Genomic DNA, 12,208 nt, shown 5'->3' on the forward strand with positions numbered 1-12,208 from the left:
TCTGATTTGCACTGGTACTCCCAGGAGGAGGATTTGTCTTATGCTGTGTGAATACATTTTGAAACGTTATTCCCTTAGTGTCCTATTTAAAGCACCAGGTATTTGTTTGAGCATAAAGTTCTTCATGTGTCATTGCTTAAACAGGGCATGCTGAAAAGCCAAGTTTTTCACCTGTGTGTTTTGTTGGCTGTTATTTTCTTTCCTAACTATTTAAAATCAACTTTCTTGAAAAATGATCATGTAAATTTTTATTCTCATCATCAAACAGACACGCTATGCATTTAAAATAAACTAATAACTCCCTCCTTGGAACAGGAAGTATCAACAAGAAAAGTATCCCCATCCATTTCTCCCCTCAGTCGCATCCCAGTAGGACTGAGGGGAGAGATGGGGATACCTTTCCTTTCCTGACTGTGTAGTCAGAATCACAGAGCTTAATCTGGAATAAATGTTCCTTGCAACACATTGCAAATTCTCTAAGCTCCTGCTCCAGCAGAGACAAGTAGACCTGGAGTTACTTGAAGGAGTTCTGACACAAATGAGTGTCTTCACAGGCCACCAGTGGCAGGATGGGATGTTAGGAGGGGAATTGGTTTGGGAAGAGCAGTTGGTTGGGGTGCAATCTGTTTCTCATGGGGAGAAACAGACTCCACCAAACTAATTATTTAAATTACTGGGTAATCCAGTGTGAATGACCAGTACGACTCAGCACTTGTATCAGGGTAGACTCTTGTTTCACTTACTTACAAAAAAGAAAAAGAAAAAGTCTTTGCAATCCCTTTGACCGCCAGTGCTGGATTTACTGGACTTTCTCAATAATTATGAAATAGTTTCCCCTTATGTGAGTTGTATTGTAATGATTTTTTTCTGATTTTGAATAATTTGCTTTAAGAAGCAACCTGATACTTACCTGGTCGCACATGTAGCTTCAGAGCATTTCATCCACTTCTCTCCTTTCTTCCCTGGCTCGTCAGTAATGACCAAGTTGATGCAAAGTGACTCAGTATTATAATGGAGTGGAGAATAGGGGCTGTTCCAGCTATGAAGAAAAAATTATTCATAAAATCTGTTCTGCTATTTAAGTGTGAAAATCATCAGAAATGTTACTTCTTTGGACAGGGTGTGACGGCCAAACATGAACATCAAGTCCCCTCTGTGGTTCTCATCCCTGAATACTTCTGTGTATAAATTTGTAATTACAGGCTAACAAGTGCTTATCAGACAAACAGAAAGTGTGAGGAAGCTTGTTAGATGATTTTTTAGAAGTGAGAATTTTCTTCATCCTAGTAGGTAGATATTTTTAAAGATGCAGTAAAAAGATACAGGGTGTTACATCATAGAATGAGTAAAATTAAAATAAAGAAATTTGGAAAAAAACACATGGGGCATTGTTTTGCTTAGTGTGCATTAGCTAATGTACCTGGCATAAATTGTGTTGCACAATGTCATTTAAAACTTGGAAGGGAATTGATTTTACTAGGTTGTGTGGGATTTTTGTTATGTTGTTCTTTTGGCAAGTTGGGAAGGAGGATTGAAGTGTTTAAGATAGATACTCCTAGGCTCAAGCATTTAATATGCTTGAAATACGACTATTAGAGTAGATTCAAAAATAATACTGTATTAGTTATTAATATAATGATTAATTACTTTTTCTACTGTGGTATTCTACACCTCAAATTCACTTGTAATGAGAGTGGTAGCTTACAGGGCCAGGATACAGCTGCAGAAAAGGACTTAGCAAATCACAGCTTGTAACCTGACCTTTACTTGATTGTTTCAGATGCCATTGTCATTGCTATACCTGAAACAACAAGATGATCACCTTGTATAAACAGCTGGGTTTCACACTTTGTCCTGCTAAAAGAGGCAGAGTGCACTCTGGTAAATGAGATGGTATTAGGGTCTCATTTCATCTTGCCTAAAATTCATGGCCTTTTTATTATTCTGGAAAAATCTGGCTGAAATTTGAATTTATTTGTCTACATTTTACGGGTTTCAGTTTATATTATTTTTCAGTATGGCCTGCATTGCCCTTCATTTAAAAAGTATCTAGTGATGTAATTTTATTGAATGTGCAGAGCCAAGTTTTGCCCTTCTACATGCGCAGAGTTCTGATTGAAGTCAGCTGAAAATCCAGCAAAGTCAATGGGAACTGCATGTGTGCATCTGAGAAAGGGCTTTGTTTATGGTTCTTGCTGAGTGTTGATGAACATGAATGTGAAACCATCAGGATAAAGTACACACAATTGGGATCTGCTAAAGACTTTGAGACCCAGTGGAATGTGTCTTATGGCAGTGAGCAATATCTCTTAATTTATAAATCAAAATTTAAATATGCCATTGGAATAAACTACGAAATACCTAAGCTTATAAAGAATTTGGTAATATTTATTCCAATTATGCAGAAGCATCTTTTTTTTTTTCTTTTGAGAAAACAATTAAGACATTGCCTTTTATTCTTTTTGGAGATGCTTCTGGCTTTTGTGTTCCTGGTGTATTTTTAATTCATTATTCTTCCACTTTAATTCTTCTAATTTGTTTTTAGTCCTACTGGTAATGATGAATCGAAATTATGTTTAATCTATGCATGGGGCTTAGAGACTAGCAGAGTTCTTGGAAATTAATTCAGAATTAATTTGGAGCCTGGTGTGCCTTGGCATGGCCAGTTTGAGAGGCAGGATCTCCTGTGGATGATTCAAGCTTGGGTCCTCCTTTGGTTCCAGCGCTGGCACGTAGGAAATGGAAGTGAGGAAATGGAAATGGTAAGCAGGAGTGCAGAAGGACTGGCACTGGCTTTGTAATACTTTGTTATGAGAGATTTTTGGTGGCACTGATTCTGATTTCCTACAAGCTGAAGTTACAGCTGCCTTAGGAAAAAGCCCACAAAATGCTGAGCTAGACTGCTTCCTTTCCACGCTGGGCTGGAACAACAGCGCTTTGCTTGTGAACGCTTGTGAATTCTTCTGCACTTGTATAAAGAGCAATTCTGTTCCTTATCAGCAGTATGTCCTTTATTCCTTTTTATTCCTTTTATAGTTACTCACTTGGTAGAGGAATAGAGTCTTTCTGTCAAATGTTAGCCAGAATAAAGGCAAGTTAAAGAAAGGAGATGGGGATTATCAGCCCAAGAACATCTCTGCAAGGTGTAAGTCCTGAGGCAGCTTTAGTTTTCACTTTTTTTCCTGCTGGTAATGATCATCTTTTTGATGTGTGTTCTTGTTACAGCAGAAGGCACAGACACTGTTGTAGTGGCTGACTTCCCCAGCTGCAGGCAAGACTTTTACGAGGAAATGCTGCAGTTCTGGAAGTCTTGCACAGCTTGCTGGGGGAAGGGAGGCAGGGAGGGGAGAGACAGCAAGAGCAGGAGGAGCGTGTAGTCCCTCAGACAGGTCACTTGAGGAGCCAGGAAATCCATTTTTCGGGCTCATTTTGACAACCTGCTGTGTCATTACAGATGGTTCATACCTTTGTGCTTTGCATTTCCCATTTGAAAAAAGGAAAATTTTGATAAATATTCAAGTCCTTTGTTACTATTCTACCTATTTACCCTGGGTTTGGGGGCAATACCCATATGTGTACATTTTCTTAATAAAGGAATTGCTTCCAATTCCTCAATTGCTTCTGACTTTATCCCAAATAATGTGCCTCAGGCTTGATATGTGCTCCTTCCAACAAGCCTCAAATTAACTGCTGAGGTACAGGAAGGGAAAATTAGGCAGGTAGATGTAAGGATAACTTGTATACAGGAAAATCACAGAAAACTGGGACTGGAAAGCGTCTAAAAACCTTTGGTCTAGGCTCCTCGTCCTCTTTAGGCAATATCAGCTATATCTAAACTCTTCCACCAAAGACATTTTTCTAACCTCTTATTAAAAGCCTCCAGTGGTGAATGTTCATAACCTCTGTACATGGTATATTTATATTTTGCATCATTATCCTTAGCATTTAAGGGTTTTCCTAATATCTGACAAGTTTCCTTAAGGCAGTTCAAGCCTGTTCTCCCCACTGTAACTGTGAAAAGGAATTTCCTTTTCTTTGCAGCATGATTTTTATGCATTTGGAAACTGTTCAGGTCCCTTTTCTCAGTCTTTTTGGAAGGGTGGGAAAAAATGTATTTTCTCCTTTCTGAAAGTTAGGTATTTCCAGGAACAAGACGCTGGGCCAGTTACAGTGACATTGTGAGGGAGTATCTCTTCCTTTTTTGGATGCTAGTTGTCCCTTGTAAAAATCAATTATATCTCAAAGGCCCCTACCCTGCCAAAGACCCATCCAAATTGTCATTTCATGCTCCATTTCCACCATCTCAGTGTCTGCATGATTCCTTGATCTGATGGTATTTGGCATGCAAGCCAGCGCTGGCAGAGCTGATCCATGGGCTCTGGTGTCAGATGAATTCTGACATGGATCACACAACTAAATGCAGGCTCTGGTCACACAGCCAGGGCACACCAATGTTTGGGCAGAGAGAGGGGCATGGGATCATCATCTAACAGAAGAGGTCTTAATTTCTTCATTTGGTTGTGGGATGAGTCCTGATGATGTCTGATCCACAGATGGGACCCACACATGCCTACAGACCAGTGGTGGAATGAGTGAAAGGGCGAGGGCAGTGCCCTTCCACGCTCTGAGCCAGGTACTGCCCTTGTTCCCTGTGCCTGGAGCATCTGTGTGTGGGTGTGCAGGAGATGAGGAGCTGAACTTCAGGGACTGGTTGGAACCTGTGGGCAGCTGAGCACTTATTTGCAGTAATGTGGCTTTATGCAAGTGTAATTTTATTTGAAGTTTTAGCTCATAGCATGATGACCTGTCTGACCCTGTGGCACAAAAAGTCCATTCTCAGAGGGTTTAGCTCTCCTACATCTATTTTTGTCATTAGTAGCATTTGCTTCATGCATTTTTCTGCTAGTCTCAGGAGGAGACTCCTTTTGTCTGTGCTTTCTGCATGTGTGTCATCACAGGTAACTGGAAGTATTTCTAAAATAAGCCAGAAATCAGAACAAAAGCTCTCCTTGATTTACCAGTTACTCAAGTGCAAATATTTTTCATCTAAATATTTTCTAGTAATTTCCTTTTGTTCACTTAACGAGACCTACTGTCCCAGTTCAGCAAGGATTCCATAAAAGTGTTTGCTGTTAATGAAGTCTCCAAGTACTGCAGAGAAGCAGCAGCTGGTTCTGCAGACAGGACACACTCTGTGTGTGTGTGTTACTATCAGCTCTTACATGAAGTTTTGTTTTGCTTCCTGGAGAACAAAGTTTCAGAAAATGAAAAAGAGCAATGGGATTACTAAAACTGCCTTGAAAATAGCTTTCTGACTGAGGATGTGTAAGGAAGCAAGGGATCCATCCATTCAAGGTCCTTGCATGAGAGCTAGGATTCACATGCAGGGAAGTGCTTCCAGGCAAACAGTTTGGGGCGCACATTTCCTCAGTGAGTGCATGGATGGTGATGGAGTGGCCACAGCATGGCTTTGGAAGGCTTGGAAGGGAGTAGTTGTCCTTTGCTATTCAATCTCTCTCACTACTTTGAAGTGCACTGTATTTGAAATGTATCAGTATTTCAGCAGAGCTGCTTTTACTGTGAGATGTGGGAGAGCTTACAGCTCTCTTCTAGCTGAGAGCCAGGAGTTCAAGGGTACTGGAAATGCAAACCTTTTAGAGCACAGGAGACAAAACCACAAAGTTTCTATTGAAGAGAACCTTTTCCTCAGACTGCAGTGTATTATTAGACATTGTGTAGCAGTGCACAGGCAAGAAGGGAAGATACAGTTTGCCAGTGTGCCTTCAGGTGGTAGGTAATGATATTAATTGGCAAACTGACAGTTGACTCATTAAACCTTAGCACACGAACTCATATAAAGTCCAGATGTAATTCAAGAGTGTCACACCTCTTTCCTGCAGGGCCAAATCTGATCCTGGGTATGACTGGCAGAAAGCAGTAAATAGTTTTACTTTACAGAATTGTTGTGTAAACTGGGGGGTGAGCCAAGAGTGTGGGTTTATCTATAACGTTCACCTTTCTTTTCTTTTCTTTTGGTAGAAATTTGTGTTCCTTTTTTCTAGTGAGTAACAAAGAAAACCTACATCACTTCAACTTTGTTTTCTCTACTTTCACATTGCCAGCAACTAGTGAACAGGTTCTGTGACTCTCAAAGATATCTTAGTCTTAAACTTCTGCATCAGCGGACCTCCATGGCAATCTCTGTGTCTAGAACATCTCTGGGACAGCAATTAAACATTGTAAATGTGTTAATTGAAAAGCCACCTCTAAGTATCGAAACCCTGCTGGATCTGCTGCTAGTCTGCACAGTTCCTACTTCATCCCTGTATGGTTATGCCTTGCAATTATTACTAAAGGGTAATCTGACAGCAAGCCTTTATGTTAGATTATTTCTGTGATGCAATTCAAAACCAATTCATATCACTAGATTTGAATTTTTTAGTGTTTAGTGTGTGCAGATGTTAAATAAAACATACTTCAGAAGTTTTTTTATAACATTTCATTATGTCGTAAAAAATTGAAGCTCTTTTCTGGCAAGTAAAATCACTTATTTTTGTTCCAAAACAAACTCCTTAATATTCAGTTAAATCAACACTATTAGGATAGCTAAACCAAGATGTTTTCAAAATGCAAATGATTTTCATGTGTTGGCATTGTATGGCTGATTTCAAACACATTGCAGTGCCTAAATTTGAAAGAATGGAGAAGATGATGTATCTGTTCTTGTTTTCCAGATTCTTGTACCCTTGAGAGTTACCTTCTTTGTTTGTGGCAACCAGTGAAATAGGCATAAAAGGAGGGAAAGAAAGTGTGCTAGTTAATCTTAGCTCTTACTTTTGCATTCTGTCAACTTCTTTTCAAATTCTACTTCTAAAGGAGGACCACATGGTTGGGCTTACTCAAGAAATGGGTGAAAAGTGTGTGATATGAGTCCACACAGGAAAGTGCTGTGTGTTGTGAAGGCAAGAAATCCCCCACTGAAGCAGGCATAAATTAATCCCTCTCAGTCTCTCCAGCACTGTGAAGTTGTCCAGGTTTATGATGATAATACTGTTCTATTTTTGTTATTTAATCCTCTTTTGTTCATGGTGAAGTTTTAGCAATTGTAAGGGAAAAAATACATAAAGCTAATAAAGCAGGAGTTGGGTCAAACTAAGCTGAGAGGGATTGAAGGGAGGCTTTGCCTTCTCCTTTAGGAAGTTTTTATGTGCATTATCCTTAGCTTTGGGGCTAAATCAAGCCGTTATGTCATAAGGATAAGTACTTTGGGGACATTTTCTGTGGTCTGAAAAAAGACGGCTGTGCGTACCATGTTAGCTACGAATTGATCCAAGACAAAAAATCACCCATGTTAGCAGAGATGGAGACAAACCAGTTGCCCAAAATCAGTTGCTGAGATTTGTTTTTTCCCCCATGATTTCAAGTCTTTATGCATTTGTGGAATTAAAGAATCTGTACTAAAAACATACTTCAAGTGCATCTACTTTTTCTTTTCGTAATTTTGCAGAAAAATTATTGTCACAACATAATATACCAAGCAACAATGCTGATAAGGATGGTGGGCCACAGAACTTAGTCTACAAAGTGGAGACAATTTATTCACCTGCTTTCTCCTGTTCCACCAGTACAATTATGGCAGCATCCAGATGTCTTCTTTTCTCTTCCTACAGCTGTTAATGCCATTTGTGCTACAGCACTCCTTCTCACACACCAGAGGAACTCCATCTGTATTTGCTTTTCTCTGAAAGACTGTGTGCTGAAAAAAAAGCCTAATAGCATCTTTTGCTTGATGGTATGAAATGAATTTCTGAAAGTCTTCTCTGCACCAGGGATTTTTTTATTCTAGAAAACAAACTTTTCATTTTTCCCAGACAGGCAAACCCATATGGGACATTAGAAGGAATACTGTTGATGATTCTGAGGGTTGTCACTTCCAAAGCACAGACTACCTCTTGTGATTATCTGCCAGAAGACACATGTGTTATCCCAACTGCCTTTTTGACAATCTCTCCCCACATCAGGATAAAGCTTACATACCAGTTTAGCCTTGGCGAAGGGTAGTCTGTTGTGAAAGGGTGTAAGTTATCCATAACAAAGATAATTATGTGAATGGTGCCAATTGCAATTTTTCCCTTGCTTGATTTAAAAGCATTTTTTCTCTCTCTAACATGTTGTAAAAGAAGACATAAAATTAATTTGAGTAATGTTTGTATTGAAAGAAATGCTATAATAGGCAGACATTTGTGATGTTATGGGAGGAGTTGTTTCCCTGGAGTTGTAAGGAAAGTTTTAAGGTTTTGACTTAGTGTCATAACATGTGCAAAACAAGTGAATTAAAACTGTAATCTTTTCCAGTACAGATGATCTGGGTCATTTCAAAAACATAACTTTTATGAAGAGTCTTATTTATGCAAAACAGATCAGTCCCTCTCTTCTGCTCTTGACCACTTTTTCTTCTGTTGATCAGTTTAGGGTTTGCTTTGTGCCTCCTTTTTTGTGTCCATCTCTTCCTCCTCCTTGTTAAACGCAGGCACAACCATGGTAAATATAACCTATCCCCAAGGAAGTGGGGACTTACAAAACATTTAACAGGCTGTATGCACCACAGCCAATAGAACGTTTGCCCCTTTACCTTGACACTTAAAATCCTTCTGCTGGTGTGAAATTCGTGGGACTGAGAGAGAAATAAGAATAGAGCTCTCTCCATGGAGTACCTCTATGGTCTACAAGCTCTCATTTATCTTTCTGGTCATCAGAGCTGTTGTATCAGGATTTTGTATCATCTCTTCAGGGAGGCACATCAACTCCCCGTTTTTCAGTTACTGAAGAGAAGAAATTAAGTTGTTTTGCCCTCCTGGGATATGATTCTTTACTCTTGTCTGCAGGCTTTTCTTCCCTTTTGTAAATAAAGGTTGAGGATTTGAATGTGCTGTGCTCGGGTGTAGAATCACGCAGCTGGGCTGCGGAAACGCTGAGCTCCACGCTCACGGAAACTGTACCCTTGAGACCAGGCTCTTGCCTCCTGGTGTCTACTGAAACTCACTTTGCCTTCTCAGATGTTTCCCTTGTAAGGTAACAGTTCTGCTTTTTCCTTCTCGCTCACCCTCTCATTCATCTGATTCAGCTTTTTTGTTTTATGCCTTTGACTCCAACAATACAATCACATGGTTTTGCTTTTCTCGTGCTGCCTCTGTTTTGGTACTTTCCACCCTCACTTTACTGAGGTAACAACTGGGCAGTCATCAGTAAAAACAAAACTTTGTTTGAGGAAGTGCTGATTCAGAGATGATACCTCTGAGGCTGGGCAGTGATCAGATGGCTCTGGAGCAAATCCCAGATGCAGCACTTACTGCACATCTCAGACATGTCCCCATCTCATATACTTCAGTCCTTGCCTATTTCTCTTCAAATATCTCTGCATTCTAGCTTTCTCATTTTCAAATGTCTTGTGATAATTTCTCCTCCAGGGAGAGCAGCAGAAGAAACTCTTAGGGAGTCCCCTTGACTCACAGCCTCTGTGTGTAGCTGAGGATTTCATGCTTCTGACTCAGCTCTGCTCCCAGTTGAGCATGAGCGTCTGTCTGTCTGGGATTTTAGCTTTATATAGTACAATTTTCACAGCACCTCTACTCTGACTTTGAAGCATGGTTACTATGGCATCCTCAATATCTTAGAAAATAGTGAAACAAAGACATCAATGTTAACATTTTGTGTTGTATGACAGCTTTTGTGCCTGTTTTGCCTCTGTGTTTTTTACCCTCTTTGTTTTCTTTTTGATGAAAAAACTTGCAGTGAAAATGAGACGATGATTTGGTCCCTTCTCATTCTAGATACCATGCAAAGTCTCATGACTCTGAAATCATGCAAAGTCTCATGGTTTCTGCTCAGTCATCATCCATTTCAACTTCCAGAAAGGAGTAAACTTGTGTAGTTGTTCATCTTGGGATTTCTGTGATGAAGTTAAAACTAGCCTGCATTAATTTCTTCATTTATGATAAAAAGATCTTTTATTGAAAGTGCCTTACCCTTGCAGTTAAGGGCTACTTGTGTTAAATTTACAGTGCCATAAAGCCTAAACCAATGCAAACCTACATGATTAACAGGAAAAGCAAATCAAGTTGCTCTTTTTCCCTCCCTGGAACTGTAATGAGATCTGAATCAGAAGAAAACTTGTATTGCTTTTGTTGGGACACTTAACACCACGGTAGGCTGGCATTGTTGATCGTACAGCATTCCTTCATCACTTCCAAAATTTGAGATATAGCAGAATGCTGTAACAACCTACTCTAGATAAACTTCCTGGGGTTCTCTGTCTTCTGGCTGGTGGCTTCAAGTTACCAAAAGGACTGTAAAAAGAGGAAAAAACCAAAAGCCAAGCAAAAAACCCCATGTAGTTTAATGTTTAAGCACATCTTGTATTACTAGCCCAACTTTTGGGCTAGCACAAAATTAGTGTCCTCATAACTGAATGTGTAAAAGAGGATTGTCCCCTGGCCAAGCCTGTGAACCTAGAAGGCTAAATTTGATAGTGTTGCAGGGTAAAATGCCCATAGCAACACATCTGGATCTGAAATCACAATATTTTATCCATATGGCCTCTAAAATATATTGAGACTGTGAAATCAGGAATCTCTCATTTTCTCAGTGTAATTCAAACTCTTGTCTTGGATCTTAGAGAGTGTCTTGTTATTTTCTCCTAAACTAAAAACTCTTCAAGGCATATTTCCTGAATAAAACCAGCAAAGTGAATCTTGAACTGCTGATGTTCCCAGCTAGTAGTGGATGAATGAGGTATTCTGTTATTCCTGCAGGGATGCAAACCAAAATGTCAGAGTATTACTCTGGTTTTCCTTTACTTTTCTGAAATGGTGATGTGCCAGTGTTTTGTGTGTCCATCATGTAGTCATCTGTGTGAACACAGGAAATTGACTGAAAAACTGAATTGTTGATTTGGATTCATTTTTAGCCCAGGTTTCTAAAAATATGAGGCCTTATACATGCCCCCACACCCCTTTCTGACCCTTTGCTTTGAAAGCACAGTCAAATTTAATAGAAAAAGGGAGAAAAAATAGTGTTCTTGAAGACATAATGTTCCTGTAAGATTGTTGAAAATAGGGACCTAGAGAAAGGACAACACTGCTACCCTAAAACGAAGGAACAGGGAGTGGGAGCAAATTTCTTTGCCACTAAAGAAACCAAACAGAGGGATGTGGTGGGAGAGAAGGGGACAGCTTGATAAGAAATGGGGATTTCTCACTCCCCTCTTTTCATAACTTTACTAGACTTTGGTGCCAGGAAGCAAAGTAGGATTTTCGTGAGAGGTGTATTTGGATTTGCTGCAGAAACAAGTGGGTTCGTCTATTTACCTGTGTAAATATTTGGGCTTTGAAATACTATAGTCCCAGCAATGATGTCATTTATTGTAATAGTGCATCTTTTACTGATATTTTTCCCTTAGAATGAAGTAAGCAAGCTGTTTTATTTTAGCTATTGCTGCTTCTAATGTAATGGGTGAGGCAGAAGAAGTCACTAGCAGTGCTATTTTATCAAGGTTACTGAGATGATTTTGCTGTAAAGGGCAGGCACTGTAGTATAATACTGAGTTTTTTCACCTTTAGAATCCAGTGATCATCTTTGTGTGGAAATGTATTAAAGATATTTGCTTGAAGTCACTAAAAATGTGATGTACCAAGCAGGAAAAAGAGGCATTTGACTATAATTTATGTAGTAAAAAACTCACAGAACATTAAACAAAAAGACTAATTTATCAGTAGAATTATTTCAAAAATCCTATAGAAGTTAGTAGAAGTATAGGCTGGTAATGAATTAATCAGAAAAAATTATCATAGTATAATAACTTACAGGGTTTTAGAAACCTTGTCACAGAATTATAGTAGAATATCAGTGTTTGCTTGAAAGCTATCCTGTCTTGATAACTCACTGTTGCTTTGATGACATTAATAATTAATTTCTTTGGATAAATGTGGATATTTATACTGGCAAGAGAGGCTTTGCCGGTGCAATGATGAGTCCTCAGGCAGGAATATTTGAAGTATGGGAGTCTGGGAAGAATATCGGTGTTTACTGATGCTGTAACTGAAATAGTACATAATAACAATTGCTTTTAAATTTTGTTGTATATAACTAACCACTATCAAATTACTTAGTTTGGTGTCTCATATTTGCACACTGGAAGGGCCAGAAGGGT

At 39.2% G+C, this 12,208-nt stretch overlaps 1 protein-coding gene across 5 annotated transcripts in view; it reads left to right on the forward strand.

Annotated features, from left to right (window-relative positions):
* RPS6KA2 (ribosomal protein S6 kinase A2) overlaps nt 1-12,208 on the forward strand; it is a 286,567-nt gene that overhangs the window by 129,517 nt on the left and 144,842 nt on the right. The window lies entirely within an intron of this gene.

This window comes from Zonotrichia leucophrys, chromosome 3 (assembly GCF_028769735.1).
Source record: "Zonotrichia leucophrys gambelii isolate GWCS_2022_RI chromosome 3, RI_Zleu_2.0, whole genome shotgun sequence".
Classification (NCBI taxonomy): Eukaryota; Metazoa; Chordata; class Aves; order Passeriformes; family Passerellidae; genus Zonotrichia; species Zonotrichia leucophrys.